Genomic DNA, 6338 nt, shown 5'->3' with positions numbered 1-6338 from the left:
GAGTATTGAGGGTTGAAGATTGAGGATTGGGGATTGAGGGTTGAGGATTGAGCAGTGAGTATTGAGGATTGAAGATTGAGTATTGAGGATTGAAGATTGAGGATTGAGGATTGAGGATTGAGGATTGAGGATTGAAGATTGAGGATTGGGTATTGCGGATTGAACATTGAGGATTGAGGATTGAGAATTGAGGGTTGACGATTGAGGACAGAAGATTGAATATTGATGATTGAAGGTTGAGGATTGAGGATTGATGGTTGTGGATTGAGGACGAGGACTGAGGGATGAGTATTGCTGCTTGAAGTCTGACGATTGAGGATTGAGGATTGAGAATTGAGGATTGAGGATTGAGGATTGAAGATTGAGGATAAAGGGATTGAGGATTGAGGATTGAGGATTGAAGATTGAGGATTGTGGACTGAGTGTTGAGGGTTGAGTGATGAGAATTGACGTTTGTGGATAGAGATTTGAAGATTGCAGGCTGATTATTGAGTATCGAAACCTGTGAATTGAGGATATTCTATTGAGGATTGAGGATTGAAAACTGATTGTTGAGGACTGAGGGCTGAATATTGAGGATTCAGGATTGAGGATTCAGGATTGAGGTTTGAGGACTGAGGATTGCGGATTGGGTATTGGGGATTGAGGATTGAGGATTGATGGTTGGGGATCCAGGATTGAGGATTGAGGATTGCAGATTGAGTATTGAGGATTGAAGATTGAGGATTGAGGATTGAGGGTTGAGGATTGAGAATTGAGGTTTGAAGATTGAGTATTGAGGATTGAAGATTGAGGATTGAGGATTGAGGATTGAGGATTGCGGACGAGGACTGGGGGCTGAGTATTGATGTTTGAATTCTGAGGATTGAGGAATGATGGTTGAGAATTGAGGATTGAGGATTGAGGATTGAAGACTGAGGATTCGGTAGTGAGGACTGAAGAATGAGGATTGAGGAGTGAGGAATGATGATTGAGGATTGGGTATTGAGGATTGAAGAATGAGGATTGAGGAATGAGGATTGAGGATTGAGGATTGAATATTGAGTATTGAGGATTGAAGCCTGACGATTGAGGATTGAGGATTGCGGATTGAGGGTTGAGGATGGAGGATTGAAGACTGAGTATTGTGGAATGAAGGTTGAGGATTGAGGATTGAGGATTGAGGATTGAAGATTGAGTATTCAGGATTGGAGATTGACGATTGAGGATTGAGGATCGAGGATTGAGGATTGAGTATTGAAGATTGAGTATTGAAGACTGAGTATTGAGGATTGAAGATTGAGTATTGAGGATTGAAGATTGCGGATTGAGGATTGAGGATTGAGGATTGAGTATTGAGGATAGAAGATTCAGGACTGGGGACTGAGGATTGGGGATTGAGGATTGAGGATTGATGATTGAGGATTGAGGATTGATGATTGAAGATTGAGGATTGGGTATTGAGGATTGAAGAATGAGGATTGAGGATTGAGGATTGAGGATTGAGGATTGAGGATTGAAGATTGAGTATTGAGTATAGAAGATTGAGGATTGAGGGTTGAGTATTGAAGATAGAGGATTTGGGACTGAGGATTGAAGATTGAGGATTAGGATTGTGGATTGAGGATTGAGGATTGAGGATTGATGATTGAATATTAATGATTGAAGATTGAGGATTGAGCATTGAGGGTTGTGGATTGAGGACGAGGACTGAGGGCTGAGTATTGATGTTTGAAGTCTGAGGATTGAGGATTGAGGATTGACGATTGATGATTGAGGATTGAGGATTGAGGACTGAGGATTGAAGATTGAGGACTCGGTATTGAGGATTGAAGAATGAGGATTGAGGAGTGAGGACTGAGGATTGAGGATTGCAGATTGAGTATTGAGGATTGAAGACTGAGGATTGAGGATTGAGGGTTGAGGATTGAGCATTGAGGATTGAGGATTGGAGATTGAGTATTGAGGATTGAAGGTTGAGCATTGAGGATTGAGGATTGAGGATTGAGGATTGAGGATTGAAGATTGAGGATTGGGTATTGCGGATTGAACATTGAGGATTGAGGATTGAGGATTGAGGACAGAAGATTGAATATTGATGATTGAAGGTTGAGGATTGAGGATTGATGGTTGTGGATTGAGGACGAGGACTGAGCGTTGAGTATTGCTGTTTGAGGTCTGAGGATTGAGGATTGAGGATTGAGAATTGAGGATTGAGGATTGAGCATTGAAGATTGGGGATTGAGGATTGAGGATTGAGGACTGAGGATTGAAGATCGAGGATTGTGGACTGAGTGTTGAGGGTTGAGTGATGAGAATTGACGTTTGTGGATAGAGATTTCAAGATTGCAGGTTGATTATTGAGTATTAAAGCCTGTGAATTGAGGATATTCTATTGAGGATTGAGGATTGACAACTGATTGTTGAGGACTGAGGGCTGAAGATTGAGGATTCAGGATTGAGGATTCAGGATTGAGGTTTGAGAACTGAGGATTGAGGGTTGAGGATTGAGGACTGAGGATTGAGGATTGAGGATTGAAGATTTAGGATTGGGTATTGAGGATTGAACATTGAGGATTGAAGATTGAGTATTGAGGATTGAGGATTAAGCATTGAAGATTGAATATTGATGATTCAAGATTGAGGATCGAGAATTGTGGGTTGTGGATTGAGGACGAGGACTGAGGGTTGAGTATTGATGTTTGTGGTCTGAGGATTGAGGATTGAGGATTGAGAATTGCGGATTGAGGCTTGAGGATAGAAGATTGAGGATAGGGTGTTGAGGATTGAAGAATGAGGATTGAGGATTGAGGATTGAGGATTGAAGATTGGGTATTGAGGATTGAAGATTGAGGATCGAGGATTGATGATTGAGGATTGAGGATTGTGGATTGAGGATTGATGATTGAGGATTGAAGACTGAGTGTTGAGGGTTGAGTGATGAGAATTCATGTTTGTGGGTAGAGATTTGAAGATTGCAGATTGAGTATTGAGTATTGGAATCTGTGAATTGATGATATTCTATTGAGGATTGAGGATTGACAACTGATTGTTGAGGACTGAGGCCTGATGGTTGAGGATTCAGGATTGAGGATTCAGGATTGAGGATTGAAGATTGAGGATTGAGGATTGCGGATTGAGGATTGAGGACTGAGGATTGAGGATTGAAGGTTGAGGATTGGGTATTGAGGATTGAAGAATGAGGATTGAGGATTGAGGATTGAGGACTGAGGATTGAAGATTGAGTATTGAGGATTGAAGATTGAAGATTGAGGATTTGGGAATGAGGATTGAAGGTTGAGGATTGAGGATTGAGGATTGAGGATTCAGGATTGAGGATTGAGGATTGAAGATTGAGGATTGGGTATTGAGGATTGAAGAATGAGGATTGAGGATTGAGGATTGAGGATTGAGGATTGAATATTGAGGGTTGAGGATTGAAGATGGACGATTGAGGATTGAGGATTGAGGATTGAGGATCGAGGATTGAGGGTTGAGGATTGAAGATTGAGTATTGAGCATTGAAGATTGAGGATTGAGGATTGAGGATTGAGGATTGAGGATTGAAGATTGAGTATTGAGGATTGAAGATTAAGATTGAGGATTGAGGATTGAGGATTGAGGATTGAAGATTGAGGATTGGGGACTGAGTATTGAGGGTTGAGTGATGAGAATTGATGTTTGTGGATAGAGATCTGAAGATTGCAGATTGAGTATTGAGTATTGAAAACTGTGAATTGAGGATATTCTATTGAGGATTGAGGATTGACAACTGATTGTTGAGGACTCAGGGCTGAAGATTGTGGATTCAGGATTAAGGATTCAGGATATAGGTTTGAGGACTGAGGATTGAGGATTTGGTATTGGGGATTGAGGATTGAGGATTTGGTATTGGGGATTGAGGATTGAGGATTGAGGATTGAATATTGAATATTAATGATTGAAGATTGAGGATTGAAGATTGAGGGTTGTGTATTGAGGACGAGGTCTGAGGGCTGAGTATAGATGTTTGAAGTCTGAGGATTGAGGATCGAGGATTGAGAATTGAGGATTGAGGATTGAGGATTGAAGATTGAGGATTCGGTATGGAGGATTGAAGAATTAGGATTGAGGAGTGAGGACTGAGGATTGAGGATTGCAGATTGAGTATTGAGGATTGAAGATTGAGGATTGAGGATTGAGGGTTGAGGATTGAGGATTGAGGATTGAGGATTGAGAATTGAGGATTGAGGATTGAAGATTGAGTATTGAGGATTGAAGGTCGAGGATTGAGTATTGAGGATTGAAGATTGAGGATTGCGGATTGTCGATTGAGGATTGAGGATGAGTGCTGAGGGTTGAGGATTGAGGTTTGAGGACTGAGGACTGCGGATTGCGGATTGAGAATTGAGGATTGAGGATTGAGGATTGAGGATTGAGAATTGAGGATTGAGGATTGAGGATTGAAGATTGAGGATTCGGTATTGAGGATTGAAGAATGAGGATTGAGGAGTGAGGACTGAGGATTGAGGATTGCAGATTGAGTATTGAGGACTGAAGCCTGACGATTGAGGATTGAGGATTGAGGATTGAGGGTTGAGGATGGAGGATTGAAGACTGAGTATTGAGGAATGAAGGTTGAGGATTGAGGATTGAGGATTGAGGATTGAGGATTGAGTATTGAAGATTGAGCATTGGGGACTGAGTGTTGAAGGTTGAGTGATGAGAATTGATGTTTGTGGATAGAGATCTGAAGATTGCAGATTGAGCATTGAGTATTGAAAACAGTGAATTGGTGATATTCTATTGAGGATTGAGGATTGACAACTGACTGTTGAGGACTGAGGGCTGAAGATTGTGGATTCAGGATTGAGGATTCAGGATTGACGTTTGAGGACTTAGGATTCAGGACTGAGGACTCAGAATTGAGGATTGAGGATTGAAGACTGAGCATTGAGGATTGAAGGTTGAAGATTGAGGATCGAGGGTTGAGGATTGAGGATTGAATATTGAGGATTGGGGACTGAGTGTTGAGGGTTGAGTGATGAGAATTGATGTTTGTGGATAGAGATTTGAAGATTGCAGATTGATTATTGAGGTTCGAAAGCTGTGAATTGGTGATATTTTATTGAGGATTGAGGATTGAAGATTGAGGATTGGGTATTGAGGAGTGACGAATTAGGATTGAGGATTGAGGAATGAGGATTGAGGATTGCAGATTGAGTATTGAGTATTGAAGATTGAGGATTGAGGATTGAGGATTGAGGATTGAGGATTGAGGACTGACGATTGAGGACTGAGGATAGAGGATTGAAGATTGAGTATTGAGGATTGAAGATTGAGGATTGAGGATTGAGGATTGAGGATAGAGGATTGAAGATCGAGGATTGAGGATTTAGATTGAAGATTGAGTATTGATGATTGAAGATTGAGGATTGAGGGTTGAAGATTGAGTATTGAGGATTGAATATTGAGGATTGAGGATTGAGGATTGAAGATTGAGGACTGAGCGTTGAGGGTTGAGTGATGAGAATTGATGTTTGTGTATAGAGATTTGAAGATTGCAGATTGAGTATTGGGTATTGAAACCTGTGAATTGAGGATATTCTATTGAGGATTGAGGATTGACAACTGATTGTTGAGGACTGCGGGCTGAAGGTAGAGGATTCAGGATTGAGTACTCAGAATTGTGTTTTGAGGACTGAGGATTGATGATTGAAGATTGAGTATTGAGGATTGGGGATTCAGGATTGAGAATTGAGGAATGAGGATGAGGGCTGAGGGTTGAGGATTGAGGTTTCAGGACTGAGGACTGAGGATTGAGGATTGAGAATGGAGGATTGAGTATTGAGGATTTTAGATTGAGGATTGGGTATTGAGGATTGAAGAATGAGGATTGAGGATTGAGGATTGAGGATCGAGGATTGAGGATTGAAGACTGAGTATTGAGAATTGAAGATTGACGATTGAGGATTGAGGATTGAGGATTGAGAATTGAGGATTGAGGATTGAAGGTTGAGCATTGAGGATTGAAGGCTGAGGATTGAGGATTGAGGATTGAGGATTGAGGATTGAATATTGAGGATTGGGGACTGAGCGTTGAGGGTTCAGTGATGAGAATTGATGTTTGTGGATAGAGATTTGAAGATTGCAGATTGAGTATTGTGTATTGAAAACTGTGAATTGTTGATACTCTATCGAGGATTGAGGATTGACAACTGACTGTTGAGGGCTGAGGGCTGAAGATTGAGGATTCAGGATTGAGTATTCAGGATTGATGATTGAGGATTGAGGATTGAGGATTGAGGATTGAAGGTTGAATATTGATGAATGAAGATTGAGGATTGCGGATTGAGGATTGAGGATTGCGGACGAGGACT

The sequence above is a fragment of the Calliopsis andreniformis genome, unplaced genomic scaffold (genome assembly GCF_051401765.1).
Source record: "Calliopsis andreniformis isolate RMS-2024a unplaced genomic scaffold, iyCalAndr_principal scaffold0035, whole genome shotgun sequence".
Lineage (NCBI taxonomy): Eukaryota > Metazoa > Arthropoda > Insecta > Hymenoptera > Andrenidae > Calliopsis > Calliopsis andreniformis.
This window is presented reverse-complemented; position numbering follows the sequence as displayed.